The sequence below is a fragment of the Oreochromis aureus genome, linkage group 11, assembly GCF_013358895.1.
Source record: "Oreochromis aureus strain Israel breed Guangdong linkage group 11, ZZ_aureus, whole genome shotgun sequence".
NCBI lineage: Eukaryota > Metazoa > Chordata > Actinopteri > Cichliformes > Cichlidae > Oreochromis > Oreochromis aureus.
In genome coordinates this window covers 24,728,228-24,744,273 of record NC_052952.1, presented here as the reverse complement: position 1 = coordinate 24,744,273, position 16,046 = coordinate 24,728,228, and the positions used below count along the sequence as shown (strand labels likewise).

General features: G+C 40.8%; 1 protein-coding gene across 1 annotated transcript in view; it reads right to left on the bottom strand.

Moving 5' to 3' along the window:
* erfl1 (Ets2 repressor factor like 1) overlaps positions 1-1,726 on the bottom strand; it is a 32,814-nt gene extending 31,088 nt beyond the window's left edge. Inside the window, exon 1 of the mRNA XM_031726141.1 lies at positions 1,676-1,726. The gene's annotated coding sequence lies outside the window, so the exon portion shown is untranslated. The remainder of the gene's footprint in view (positions 1-1,675) is intronic.
* Positions 1,727-16,046: the final 14,320 nt, after the last annotated feature.

Genomic DNA, 16,046 nt, shown 5'->3' with positions numbered 1-16,046 from the left:
ATTGTTCCCTCTTCCAAAACCCCTGCAGTTTAAAAAAAAACTGAAGGAAAAAAGAGGCCAGCCTTGTGGACAAAAGCTCATTTTCCTCTTGGTTGCACACTGCTGCAGGCGGGCTAACATGCCACAGGAGAATTCAACCACTCATACACCTTTGTTTTCCTCAGGTTTTTCTCAACTTTACACACAGAAGCAGAGCCATAACCGAGAGTGAACCAGGATTTCTTTGTCAGCCCAGAAGGCATGTGCACGGCCTGTCCAGCCTGAGGCAATGTTCTGTGATCTGAGAGCCACAAAGTCGCCCATGTCCTTTGATTGCGACAGACAAAAGTATAATCTGTCATTTCCAAACGCAGGCACATTTGTTCACCTCAGTTGTTGCACTGAGTCACTTCCACATCTCTTTCTTTCTTCCATTTCTGTCTCTACTTGTCAACTCTTCCAAAGCCCACTGCCCTCCACCACCAACCCTGGCGTTCAACCTCTCTGCATGCCCATCTGCTTCACAGTGCTCCCGTCCTTGTCCTTTCTCTTTCTCACTCTCTCTCTTTCACTGAGCACTCAGGATTAAGCATTTATCTCGGTGGTCCTCCTTTCGGCCCTAAACACCCGTGAGGATGATAAGAGTCACTGGGATTTGTCAAATTGTGCGCCATTGATTAACTGACCTTTCACGCCTGCAAGTCTCTCAGCCACTCCACTAACTGCCGACAGGCTAGATAGAGAGATAGATGGATACATCTGGCTGTTATTATTGTGTACAAGTTTGTAGTTACCAGGTGTGGCAGGGAAAGACGACAGGGGTATGGGGGCCACGTGAGGGGGTTGGGGGGGCGGAGAAAGAAGGATTGTTTGCAGATGATGGAAAAGATATGGAGAAGTCCTTCAGGTGCCCTATAAGGCTACGAGAGTAACAGGTAGAATTTTGTCTTCCAGCAGACACTAATGAATATTGAATCATAAATACTGAAACACAAATTATAGGAGTGTAAGATCAAACGGGAAAATTTAGACGGGTGCAGAAGAACCGAAGGAAGCATTCATTACCTTGATGGAGAGCAATCTTGCACATGGCCAAGGGTTACTGGATAGTGGACTGGACACCTTTGATTATTTGTAGATAGTTCTGTGCCACTTTGTCACTGACACATTTTCAAAATCCAAAAAGAGGTTTTTGGATTTTTTTTTTTAATTGCAGTGTTTATTAGAATACCAAAAGAAGACCATCTTGAAATATTGAAAAGTATTTCCACACATTAAAAAAATATTTTTCCTTTCATAATTTTCAGAAGTTGTTATTCTGTGAATCTTTAAGAAATAGGCGAATCTGAAAGATTTCATACAGTGCATAAATCTGTCTTATAAAGTTTAAATTACCACTTTTAATGGTTACATTGGTTTAACGTTACATCTCTACATGGACTCTGTAAACTACAGTTCTGTTTTCTTGTTTTAAAATCAGCAACAAATGGCCCCACCCACTGGAAAGCATCTTGACTTAAGTGACCTCAGATTACCTTAAAAATATTTTAAAAATTTTTAATTTATTATAGAAAAATGTTCGACTGTAATTAGAAAATGCAACCGCAGAAGAGAAGCAAAGGAAGAAAAAGACATTAAAGGCACACAGATAAAAAAGAAACAAACAAAAAAAAGGGGGGGAACTGAATTCACCCACCTGGACCTCCGCGTCGCTCCGCCTCAGAGATGCACCTGAGGCCGAAGCCCGATCACGGTCTCACGGACTGGACTGGAAGTTTCTTCACCGCTTCGCTTGATCCGACCGGAAAGGAGGAAACAAGGAGGAAAGTGTCGCTGTCGCACGAAGGCGTCACTGAAAAAATAAATAAATATATATATTAGTGCGAATGGAAGATTCTCCGTTAAAAGGACAAGTATGCACGCGGGGTTGCCCTCAATTCAAATAATTAATAAAAATAAATGAAGTAAGAGGAAACAGGGGAGGTGGCGCTTTGGACCAGCTGACTGGAGTCGATCCTTTGGCTTGTGTTCTGATGTTTTCCCGCAGGACCACTGCTGCTTCATAGACCACAGATCAATCACCTTATTTACTCCTTACTGTCATACAGTAACTGTGACAGCAAGAGAGAGGAAGAGCTAGTATGAGCTTATAATACTCACATAATGACTTCGTGCGTATTTGCCACTCATTTGTGGATGACCTTATCGCACTAGACAGCATTTGCTCGAGCTTTTCTATCTGCTGTATTCCTATAAAATCCTTATAAATGAGGTATAATTTTTCCTATATTTATATTGAAGCTTCCTGAAATGTATGTGAGGCTATAACGCATCTTACGCACAGGATGTACCCGGGATTATCGGCACATAGAACGGATACAGGACCTGAATGCAGTTCGGCGAGAGGCTTTGCTGTCTTGTTATCGATATATGAGAAGCTTGCTGGAAAGAATATTGACCGCACTAACTAGCCGCACTTTGATCATACGAAATTGCTTTCCAGATGACAACACATTAAGGATGAGAGCATTTTTTAAAAATCAAACCCGCTTCTCGCACCTGTCAGAAGTTTCTCCTCCGAATGAGATGGAGATGAGGAAAGGTGCGAGACCCCATAGGTGGATTGTCTTGATGAATAAAATGAAGTCAATAGTCTATTTCACAAACGAGGAAAGGAAAAAGGCGAAAAACAAAGGAAAAAATGAGGAAGCGAGGGCGCATCCAATATCCAAATTCCTTATCAAATAATTATGATCATAAGCCTGAAAAAGTAAGTTTGATTTGATGTCACTGACATTAAAGAGCTCAGACGGCTTTAAAAAAAAACTAACGTCATAATAATAAAATATAATAATAACAAAGCGAGAAACGAATAAAAAGACGGACATAAAAGGAAGAAACGACATTTATATTTACCTTTTAGAAGTGACGGCAGGTAAAATACAAATGAATTGCAGAAAAAAGAACAAGAGTAAATGTATATATTTTTTCTGTAGACATAAAAGAAAAATTAAATTACGAATCCGAGCAAATTAAATTAATAAACAATTGTCCTAACAACGAAGTAACATAATCGGAAAGTAAAATTTGAAGTTTTAGGCATTTAGGCAATGTATGTTATTCGTTCGATGTAATAGTAATAATAATAACAACAACAACAACAACAACAATAATAATAATAATAATAATCAAAAATGTCCATTATTTTGAAACGAAAATACGCTAGTCATTATTATTATTATTATTATTATTATTATCATTATTATTGAGCAGGAAGGAATGGAGACATATTCCTAATTACTGTGTGAACCGTGTGTGTAAATGAACATTTGCGTTAAAGTGCTGATATTATAATAAATTGGACACGTTAACAAGTTCAAGCCGTGCAGAGGTGAACGATTAAGGAGGGGAGGGTGAGTGACGTGGGGAGAAATTTCCCCGAATGGCATTTAATGTCGGAAACATTTCCTGCATTATTATGTTATTGTATTGACAGCAGTGAGACGGATGAGGCGACGGGCAAGGAGCGGCGCAAAAAGCAGAAATATTATCCAATTACCGAGGAGAGGTTCAACACGTTGGTCTGAAAGTTCACACACAGGAAACACAGAGAGGGGGAAAACTGACGGAGGCCACGAGGGTGACGAAAAATAAATACAAAAACAAAATAAATTATCAGAACAAGAAACTATTATTATTATTATTATTATTATTAGTATTATTATTACGCACACTCTGGGCCTATTTAAGTAATTTCTGGTTATTATAAAACAAAAAATTCTAAAGTTTCCTCAAATGTCAAAAATGTTTTTCACAGACACAAACACACACTTTCACATGCATTAAAACTTCTTTTTAGGAAGACAGATGTGAAAAGTTAGATGTGAGTAGTAACTGACTCGAAAAAAGAGAGAGAGAGTGGGAGAAAAAACAGCATTGGTTGGGGTTACGGTGGATCCATTGATCGATCTCTTAATCTGCAATAGTTACATGCATGTATTGATTTACAAACACTGTTTATCTGGAATTATACTGGCACAAATAATTGATGGAGTACACCCACGGCGCGCATAAATATGCATCAAAGTTGCAAAGGGGCAAACACCTAAAAAGAAAACAGCATATGAGGGAGAGACCAGCGAAATCAAATAAAGATTATTCCAAATATATTTTTTTAAGCTAGACTCCGAACTGTATCGATGCGCCCACTTCTGAAACAAACTCCCATGTGAGTCTGAAAACACATATACAGGCAGATACACGCGCGTACGCACACACACACACACACATATCGCCGGCTTCACTCCTGCTGGAGTAAACTTCAATATTTTTCTTTGGTGAGCACACTGAAGGATGGTCACAGAGAGCAAACCACTTCTTTGCTGTTTGGTTGTTTATTTATTTATTTATTTATTTACTGGTGTGTGTGTGTGTGTGTGTGTGTGTGTGTGTGTGTGTGTGTGTGTGTGTGTGTGTGTGTGTGTGTGTGTGTGTGTGTGTGTGTGTGTTGGGCCAAAACTGGGAATAAACTCGAACAACCTAAACGTTGGTAGCTTGTACTGAGAAACTGGAAAACTGTCGACAACAGTGGAAGCTGACTCTAACTTGAAGACGAGAAATGAAAGAAAACAAAAAAGTCAAATAATGAAATAAACTAAAGCCAAATCAAAATATGACCACGTGCAACACGTGCACGTCCCAAAGTTGAGGACATGGCACAAGCATGCAGGCAACAAGACGCACGCGCACCATGAAAAAAACACAAAAAACAAGATCCAAACGTTACACCGGCACACTTTCTAACATATTTATAAATTACGCGAGGCCACTCGCACACACACACAAACAAATGGAGCAGTGAGAGAGAGAGAGAGAGAGAGAGAGAGAGAGATGCACCGGCTGAGGTCTTGTGCAGCTCGCCGCGTGTGAGTGGCTGTTTAATTGACTGATTGATAAGGCGGTGTGGAGGTGAGATCTGGACGCCTTAACAAATAGAGACATTTAAAGGCTAATCCGGGCCAACTCAGACAGCTGAACGCATCCAAGTGCGCCCGAACAGCAGAGGCTTTCACACCTGCACACATGCACGGAAGAAGCCGACTATTTAACCACCTTTCTGGTGTGTTTGTGTGAGTGTGTACTTGCAAAGGATGCAAAGAGCACTTAAACTTTTGCTATATTTCAAAAAAGACAAATATTTAAAAACAAAAAACAACAAAAAATCCGAGTAACCGTGGCTAAAGAGCCTGTACAGTCCAACTTTTTTGTTACAAGATCACACTGCGGAGGGAATGCCATATAGGAAAACATAAACATCTTATTTATAGCAAAAATGACAGCCGTGAAAAATAATGTCGCCCAGCGCAGACGCATCGTGAAATGCTTTTTATAAAACACTTACTAACTCACTACAACCCCAACTTTTTTCCTCGAGGGGAAAACCCCCAAAACAAACAATAAAAATATCAAATTCAATGTCTATAAATATTACACGCAATAAATAAAATGCACAAAGAGGAAAACATACCTCCAGTATGATTTTTTTTAGTAAGTGGTTTTCTCACCGGCGACCAGTCTATCCACACGCATTCACTCTGACGGCGCACCGAGCCAGCGACCGGAGAGGCAGCACTACTACCAGCCTGAACCCGGGAAGGAGAGCAGAGGGAGGGGGGAGGAGGGAGGAGAGAAGGTGTGTATCTTTCTCTCTCTCTTCTCTCTCTCTTCTCTTTCTCCCTGTGTGTGTGTGTGTGTGTGTGTGTGTGTGTGTGTGTGTGTGTGTGTGTGTGTGTGTGTGTGTGTGTGTGTGTGTGTGTGTGTGTGTGTAAGCAGTTAATTAGTAAATCCCTATTCGCTGTGCCTCGGGTCGGTTTGTTTTCCCCGGTCGACAAGCCGAGAGGAAAGAGAATTTGAAGTAGGATTCGACCCGTTTCCGCTCCCGTGTCTCATATATGAGGTCTCTGTGTGTGTGTGTGAGAGAGAGTGTGTGTGTGTGTAGTGTAATTGTGTGTTTGTGACTGGGTGTGTTTTTTCTTTCTCCCTCTCTCTTAGTCAGGGCTCTCTTTGCTGCTACAAGAGGAGCCCCTCCATCGCATCTCCCCCCGCCGGCTTTGAAGAGTCACAGTACTCACCGCCCTGTTGACCTGACCCTAAAAGTTACTCACATTGAATTGGGCACCAATTCCCCAAACAAGCAATGAAAGTGGCCACTTCAATGCGTTTCCAGTGCCAATGCGACTGGGGACCGATGTGCCTGACAGTGTTTTCTATGACACAAAAACCTTCCACCTACAGCTAAAGTCGGATTGAAGTCTGAGACTAGAGGAATCACTGTGATTTCCTATGTGCTAAATAAAATGCTACCTAGCCAAAGCAATATTTTCTTCGTTTTCAATGAATATAAAGGAAACCTTAAACGACACTCACTAAAGGTCGAGCCCCACCTGTCAGTCTGGCTTAAGTAAACCACCAAGAGGAAATTCACTGTTGTTTGTTTGCTGTCCCTGTAGCAAAATCCACACTACAGTGAAACAAATCGTCTTCCTTCAACTCGTGACTTCCATCAAGTGTCTGCATGAATGAAAATCACACACCCGCGCAGGCACGCAGAGCAGCGGAAAGAATGCGCCAGCTCTTGTGCGACTGAATCAACTCTGCCCTTAACAAACTTTAATTATTTAATTGATCCTCAATAAGCAACTTAATAATCAATTAGGTAAACCAATGAAACTCACTTGAGTGCAGAGAGCCAAAGCCTATGACAAGGGTATCAGGGGAAGGGGGTGGAGATGGAAGCATGGGAAAGAAGCTGAAAGCCACACGTTGGACTCTACAAAAACACGGTGAGTACGTTTCATTGTTTTCAGAAGCTTTCAAAGGCTTGTTGATTGATTAAAAAAAATCAGCCGTAAAGCAAAATGTTATTAGCTTCTGTCCTAATCAGCAATTAGAAAAAGGCGAATTGGCTCTAATTCCCGCGAAAACACACAAACAGAAAGATCTTGACAAAAATATTTGGAAGGGCCAAAACCACTGAATGAGCATCAGTTGCACAACACGACTATGGCCACAGCCACGCACACAAACGGAGTCCATACAATAAATTCAGATAACGACACGCGGACCTCTTTATCGCCCTCTGGTGTCCACTTTGGATCTCAGCCTTCCATCACAGCTTGTTAAGGCTTCCAGCAGACACCAGTGCTTCTCAACTTTTTTGCCCGGATTTTCGGCTCACATTGGACATAACGCCATGCTACAACACCACTGTATGAGTGTATTTGCTTGTGCGTATAGCTTTTGTCTTTAATGTACATCAGCTTTGTACGGATGGCCATGTCAGGAGCAAGGACACTCACACACTGCAGATGAAAGCTTCGCCAGTACTCTGAGTCCCCTGAGGGTCATAGCAATATTGATGTGACCACTGGTGTGTGTATGTGCGTAAATATTGCTGGTGCATGTACATGTATACCGTGTCTGCTGCATTTCTCCATGTCACCTCTAAAATCCAAAAGGGCAAAAGCACATAGAAAACACTGAAACATGCCAGTAACCTCCAGCCACTGATCTCAGACCAGCCCATTCATCCATGTTTTTTTTCCTCCCAATGATCTCTGCTCAGCAGCTGGAGCGTCTGAGCCTCTGACACCTGGGAGGTATATGTGACAGAGTGGGGAGGCGCTGGAAGAGGATGAATAACTGACCTATCACATCCCCATTGACTGAGTTAATTAATATAAGTAGAGCTGGGGATTCTTAGCTCACTTTTCACTGTATGGATTTGCTGTCTCCTCACATTTGGCATGTTCTATGTCTATTCAATGCAAACTCAATGTGTTCCGTCCTGCAGCACGATCATGACAGCTAATTTTGGTATGCGAGGCATTTTGATAGGGGAGATTTTAATTGTGGTGGCACAACACAAGGCCTCCCTGTGACTGACTGATATAAAATCTCATGTGAATGGATGTCAAATTGCTGCAGAGTGAACTGTTAAAAGGCTCGAGCTCTATGCCTTTTGAGACTACCATACTTATTGGATTCTGTGCATTCTTTGCTTTTGATGAAGCTAAAATATTATGTTTTGGGGACATTGAGTTAGGAGAGGTGTTGTTAGTAGAGAAATTAGAAGCGGGAGGAGCCGAGATAGAGAGAAGGGACAAGGAGGAAAGGACAGGAAATCCTCATAGACTCTTATGCATGCAAACACTCTCTTCTTTGAGGTTGAAAGACAAGAGAGAGAAGTGTGTGTGTCCGTGTGTGTGTGTGTGTTTGTGTGTATAGGAGGGGGTGACACAAGCAGGACAGACAGGAAGACAGGCAGTAGAAGGTGGGAAATGGAGAGAAAAGGAGGGGAAAGAGAGCAAGAAAGAGCTCCACTGCCTAGTCTTAATCTGAGCTGTTCTGATCAATAGCCCATTTCCCATTGTTGCCAGAGCTGTTCGATCGCTACACCACGGAATTAACACACCCACTTTAATCTAGGGGGAGAGGAGTGAGGGGAGGGAGAGGAGGGGGAAGGGAAAGAAGGGAAAGAAGGGGGTTAAGGGGGTGAGTGAGGAGCAGCTGTGGAGGCATTCTCAAATGAAATCAAATCTAATTGTTATCACTGTAGCTGCTGCACTTATTACTACCACTGTTACAATTATCCTCCGACCATATAGCTCTTCTTTCCTCCGTCTCATACCTTGGCTCCTGTGGTGTAAACTGGACGTAAATAATCCAAATTAGTGTTTATTTGTTTCATTTTGCCAGCTGTAGATTGGATTGCTTTGGGAGGATGGAGGGGAAGTGTGCGGGGAGGGTTGTTGATGGCATTGAAGGCTCGGCCCATTCCTCAGTGACAGAGAATGGGATCTGTGGTCAGTTATATTGTCCCAGACACATTCCAACATCTGGGTGTCTCAATTCCTCTCAGCCGCTGTGAGGTTGTACCAGCAGGGCTTCAATAGGTACTGTTTTGTTACAAGAATGTGTTCACGATCTTCTTATTGGTGGTTGTGTTCTGGTTGCACCATTATTTTCTTTTTAAATTCTGTCAGGCATCGCAGATCCTCAGCTTTAACGGTGGGGGTTCACCTAAACACAACAGAAAAATACTCTGGATAAAGAGTTGTGGAAGAAAATGAGGCTCTTTTATAACCTTTCTCTTTAACCAGAACCTGAAACTCTTGAGATTAAGAATGTTTTTTGCAAGACCTACAATGTTTTTCAATAGTGGGAGCTCCTGGAGAAAACCCACTCAAGCGTGATGAGGACATACAGGATCCACACAGAAGGTTCTGCCCAGGTTTGAACCCAGGAACCCGTCCTGTGAGGCAACCATGCTAACCACTCATCCACTCTGAAGACTACTTACCCGTTATGCAATATTATTCACATAAATTATTTTGAGCGTGTGCTTTAGTTTTTGATTTTTGAACTGTTTCACAGTACAGTACTCTATTTTCTGTCTTACTTCTGTTGACTAGTCATGTGTATATCTTCGTTTTTTGTGGCCTCATATTGAGCTACACGTGTCTCAGATTCCAGCCCCAAAAAATGGAGTTGAATGGAATTACAGCTGTGTGCTGACAGCGATGAGAAATAGGAGAAATAAAATTTTAGATCAGTATCTCTTCCCAACAGTAAGTTTCTCAAAAAATCACAGACCACACACAACATGTGAAGATTTTTCATTATTTTCTATGCTTTTCTTAATAAAACTGGTGAATTTTCCAGAGTGAAACAACCATTTCTCTACAAAAATGTATCCCTTTGTGGTTGGTTTATTACTTTTTTACAGAATAAATTTTTTTCAACAATTAGTGGAACGTTTACCATCCAATAATAGCCAAGGGAAGAAGCCCCTTGGCTCTGGTTATTCCCTGAATTTTCGTCAAACACCATAGTAAAATCCATGTCTTCCAAACTCTAATAACTTTGGCAGACCCTTAACCTTAAATGTAGTTACACCTTTTGAACATTTTTATTTTGTATATATCAAAATACTGACAATAGCTTTTGTTCAGCATGGTGTTAAGTAAAGAAAGCAGATGCTTTCTAGACAAATGTTTTAAAAGAGTCTACTTGCCTTTTTTTAATCGCAGGTTCCAAATGTTTCAGTGTTAACATCTGAGTGAGCTGACCATGTCAAATTCTTGACTGTGCAGCATTATATTTTGTTGAAGTTGAAAAAAAAACATGTTTTTGTGAACCCTCACCTATAGGGTGCAAAACTCTGCAGCCCTGTGTCCAAATACGTGACTAAAATCATTTGCAGCTGATTGCCTGAGAGTTTCTTCAAAGATGCACCTGTGACTGATATAGATCGCCGGTTTCCCAAAAGTCAGATACTGTGAGGTTAGTTTTAAAAAACACACACAAATGGCAATAATTCGAACAATGTACCTAATTGCTAAATAGGACACAGCAAACATTTGAACAGAGAATGTGACTGTTTTCTGATATATATATATTTATTTTCAATTTGCTGGAGGAAATATTGTATTTTTCATTTCTGCAAGATACAATATATCAGCTGCTCAAATGTGAAGGCTCTCTTTTGTTGTATTTATTTTTTCATAATGCACCAAAGTTTTCAATAGATGACAGGTGTGAATGGCAGGGAGGCCAGTTTAGGACTCTTACATGGAGCCACGCTGTTGTGATGTGAGGTTAGTCTGCTTTGGCGTTGTCTTGTTGAAATAAGCTAGGTCTGCCATATATTAGATGTCTGTATGGCAGCATAAGTTCTCCTAATGCAGCGTTCATAGATATGCAAATAACTGAGCAGTAAAAGGATTGCACTTATATCTTTTAACTTTAGCTTGGGTCTATAAAGAGCTTTATAATGTCTTTCACCCACTGAGACACAGACTCACACAGCAGTGGTGGCAAAGTTACCATATCAAGCGCGAGAGGAACACGAGGAGTTGATACACTTTTTAAAAGTGTGCTGTTAACAAGCTGAATGATCCGTCTCCTCTTCAGCCCAGAGGATGCGCTTTCCACTTCACCTCTGTCTATTTGGTGTACCAAGAGAATTTAATGGAATTTCAGGACCTTATGTAAATACGTTTTTGTCACTGTATGGCAGATTAAACTTGCATTCATGGATAGAGTGTTTCAGAGCTCATGTATTGATCTTATATTACTGAACTGTCTTTTCTGGCCGGTGCCACATGTGGTGGTTAGCATTGTTGCTTTACAGCAAGAAGGCCGTGGGTTTGAAACCAGGCCGAGACCTTTCTATGTGGAGTTTACATGTTCCTCCAGGATCTGCAGGAGTTTTTCCCTGGTGTTTTGTCACAGTCCAAAGTTATGCATGGATCAGGATTACTGGATTCTAAAATTCCAAAATGAATGTGAGCATTACGGGCGGCCCATCTGTCTGTATTAGCCCCGCGAAAAACTGGCAGCCTGTTCAGGGCGTATCAGCTCCACATTGTACCTGAACTGGATACGCTGAAGATAGATTCAGGTTTAAAATCATTATAAAAGCACCGAATTCTGTGATTTACATTTTACATTTGTAACAGGGTTACACATGATGCATATCTTTGAGAGTCATTTATGGCAAGCTGTTGGAATTCATTTGGCCACACTTGTTCCAGTGACCATGATTATTCCTGTGCAGTCATGAAACATGATCCACAGTATATTTTTTTTTAAGTGAGATACATAAGTTAAGCTGTCCAGGTGAGTATATTTTGAACTGATGTTATAAAAGAAACCAAAGATGAAGCCAAAGTTTCCCTTTTCAAAACAAAGCTTTCACAGAGTCCTTCCATTAGTAAAATGAACAGCCTTACTTGTGCTTACTCTCAGTACCAGTGCTTGAATTTAACTGTTAAAAACTGGAGTCTACAGCTTTGGGTATTGCCAACAGAGACTTTGCTTACTGACTTCCACTGAGACAGCTTGAGGGAAGAACACAGCAGAGAATCTCTTCTCTTCCACCCGAGGCTACCACCCAACTTTTCCTTCAATCTATTCTACTTACTCTAGTCCTTTTGAAGTCATTTCATAACAGGGCAATTTTCTTGTTAGCGTTTGGCTTTAATTGTGGGTAATTAAGCGTGCTCCAGCAGTATAGAGAGCGTTGTTCACAGGACTGGGGGGAAATTAACCGTAGTTCAGCTGTGAAATATGGGGTTAAGTGGGAGACGGGGTACGGAGAAGAGAAGCCGAGTAGGGGGGTCAGTGACTCCAAAACAGGGTTCAAATTGTCTAAAAGAAATGCTGCTTTAGGAACAGAAGAAGATGGTAACAATAGAAAATTAAGCAGGAACACAAATGGATAGTTTTAGTAACGTCCAGCAGGTCTGAAGAAGGTAAAGCAGGAAGTGTAAGAGAATAACAATGACGTGAAAGAGAAATTAGTGTATACGAGCTACAAGTTTAAGTCTATTTCTGAGCACATGAAAGGAAATAAAAGTGTGTGTTAAGACAGAAACTACATTTCAGCAGCACTTGCATGTCAGAATACATATAAATAGTATAAGGGAATAAAATCTGACTTGGGGCATTCAGGGGTTTTAAAGTGTTTACATTTAACAAGTACCGAAAGTATTCCCGAAAAAGCTTATCAATGGATGAAATTGATGCAAAACTATGGAAACTTCTGCTTTTGTCTGTATATATTTTAGCTGGTGAAACTTTCAGCATCAAAACTAGACTGAATATAAGCGAACAACAATGTTTAGGACCCCTCCCCCCCCAAACAGTAAAAGTGCATTTCAACAATTGCCAACAATTTCAAGCAACAAAGTGTGCACACAGTCAAAACTCTGGATGGCTCTAGTTGTCACCAAGAGGATTATGGACTTCACACAGAGTGACCTTTGATTAAATGCACCACCTTACCCTTTGCATCCGTTAATGCTTTTATTTTAACCCCATAACAGCTATAAACATCGATGCAGCCATAAAGCAGATGAGGAATGATTGGAGTCATTGACTGTACTGTCAAATGCTCAGTGGATAGGGACTAACTCTGCTGGGCCCTTTATGAGTGCTTCATCCCCCGGTGGAACTGGCTCCTCTGACTATAATGAACCTGTTAAAGCCTCTATAAATATTGGCTCCCATGCTTAGTGATCGTTTGAATTACCTCGGAAATAGAGCACCGTTTGCAAACAAGTGGCTGGGCGTTGGAGGTGCTGAAGCTAATACTTAATCAATGGAGGGGAACTCTCTTGGAGTGGGCCCTCGCAGAGCCTTGATTCATACTGTGGGTGCGGATATAATGTTGTTTAGAATAAGCACAAAACTACCATATTGATTAACACATTATCAGTGTCAATAGGAAAGGGTTTTTCAGGAAGAAGTAAAAACTGCAGGGGTACTGGGATAGCTGTGTGGAAAAAAAACATGAAAAGACTGCAGTGGGAACTACAAACCTTCCTGCCAGCCCCTGAGAGAAATTCAGACTTAACTCTACAGCAGGGTCACTCTCCCATTGTTGGGTGCCGGTGTTACAGATTAGTTGTGAGTCCAGGTTCTACAAGCCTAGGAAATCAAACCATTTCCCAGTTCACAAAAGGAAGGTTCCTCGCGTGATTAAGGGAGATAAGATGGTTTCCGAAGCCTTAAGCGAGGCACTCTGTTACATTTCAAATACTTCAAGGACAAAAACACTAAATTATGTGAAAATGTTCATATGAGCAATCTGATCATATGTTTAAATGAGTTTTTATCTTTCAAAACTAAGCAAACACAAACAATACAGAAATACAAAAAGGAAAAGCTTTTTTTCTATTTTTAGTAACGCAAAAGTTTTCTCTAATATTTTAACAGGTTTCTTTCTCATTAGTGGCACAGATGTCACTGATAGGCAGCATCTTGGCAACAGCAATGACGTGCATTTATGAACAGTAATGATTAATATGACTCTAAAATGGAATTTGTGCATGTATTAAAGATTGTTTTGGGGGGTTAAAGCTCATGTTATGGAACGTCTTTGGGTTCTGCTCAACGATATATAGAGAAAACCAATTTTGTCACATCTTAGCGGCAAAAACATATAATCAATTTGGCTCTCCGTTTAGATTAAACGCTCTCAGCCATTTTCAGGCTGTTTGGGCTGATTTTTTTATTATACTATTTCAGAATATTACCTAAACACTGTATATTATATATCATCTAACAACAACAGCAGCAGTCTGTCTCTCACATGTGACTGCACGGCTAACACAGACATAGAGGACATTTCTTATTTTCAAAATAATTCCTGGGTGCTTTATGTCTGTTGGCACAGACATAAATATGTCCAAGTAAACTCTTCTACATTCTTAGATTAGTATCTGAGAGGATCTGTGTAATTAATAATATTGATTGATTAATAATTATGCATGATAGAATGCATTATTATTAATCCATAATTACATAGATAAATAAATTGCAAGCAGTTGCATAAGCTACTGAGACGTGCACACATGTCCATGTAAATGCATCATTTCGAGTGTATATTTGATTCAGATCAAATGAGAAAACCGCCAGAGCCATCAGTGTGATGCTTTTGACCTTGTGTGACGTGAAGTTGAAATCAATGCAAAGGTCAAGCTGACAGTATCCAGACTGCCCTTCAGGCCACTGTGGACCCGCAAACAGGGCAGAGAGTGAAAAACAGTTTTTACACTAAAATGTTCGCAGTGCTTTTCAGTATATTTTCTATTATTCTACATAAAAAAACATCACCTTGAATTTATTTAAGGACTGGTCATAAAAATGATCATAATAAAACTGCACATGTTCAGGTTTGTGAATGTGAAGAACTGTTAGATGAAAAAAGGTTATACACAAGTAGAGGACACAGGTAGAGGAAAGGTCCATGTGACCTTGACCTTTTGGCCAACCTTCACTGATTTGTAACTAAAATTAGCACAACAAAATGCATGAAAAAGTATCAAAAGTATAAAAATTCCAGTGCTGTATGAATACACAAAGTCAGTCTGCAATCCTGCATCAAAGCAGCAGCTGCAGAGTGAGCATCAGTGGGACATCAAAGATTAGAGTCTCATTTCTCTGCTGTCTGTGTTTGGGTTGTTCTTCATAATCACAAAAAACCCCGGAGTACGAGGATGATGCTGGGACCTTGAACTGTGTGAAATTCCCTTTCATCGCAGCATCCACACATTACACTTGACATAATCCAAAAGATAAACATTTTCAAAAGTAATAAGATGGGCGTTTGTGAAGCATAATACACAAAAGAAGCAGCTGCATGTGCATTTAGCTTTACTGACATAAACTACTGTTAAATACGCCCGTGTAAACTCTTCTAGAGGTACAGGTTAGGATCTATATGTCTTTAGCCACTTTTACGATTAATATGAATCCATAATGCTATGCATAAACACACTGGAATTAAATGCATGGAATACTCGCAACATACGCTCGCAAACGGACACGCGCCTTCCGGGCTGAACAAGTTTTTGAAGCGAATATCTTCATTTGCCAAGTTCGTGTTTCAGTTCCCCGACAGCTGCTATACTTTCCACCGCACATTTGTTTACCTTCATCCCCTCTCCTTAACGTCTGGGTCCCTGAAGCCGCTGTAGGATACAAACCCACGAATCCAACGCATAAACACGTTTTCACTTTAAAGCAGAAACCTTTTAGGAGTTGTTGCCGATCTATTTGGAGGGAAAGTACCGCGTACAGCGTGCTGTTCGACAAACTCCGGCGCACAAGCGTACACAGCCTACATCAATCAATTTCTGCAGGAGGTGCACATGTTTCCCCCGCACTAAAGTGCATTATATTTCTCGTGGGATTCTTATTCCTGACGCTTTTCTCTATTATTAATGCCACTTGTCTGTAACAGAATGGGAAAGTAGGATGCTTACCTTCATCGAAGCACCTTCATTGACTTGTCCGGCAGCTCCTACTTAGGTTGATGGGAATCCTGTCGACGTGCGCAGAGGACTGGTGGTAATCGAGCAATTTAACAGATCGGACAGCGAATCCTTCCTCCTGCATTAAACCACATTGGTGAAGTGTTACATTGGCATGACGTATGAGTGGCAATATGAGTGAATACCGCCCGTAGGGCGTCAGAAAAAAAAATCAAGATGAGTGAG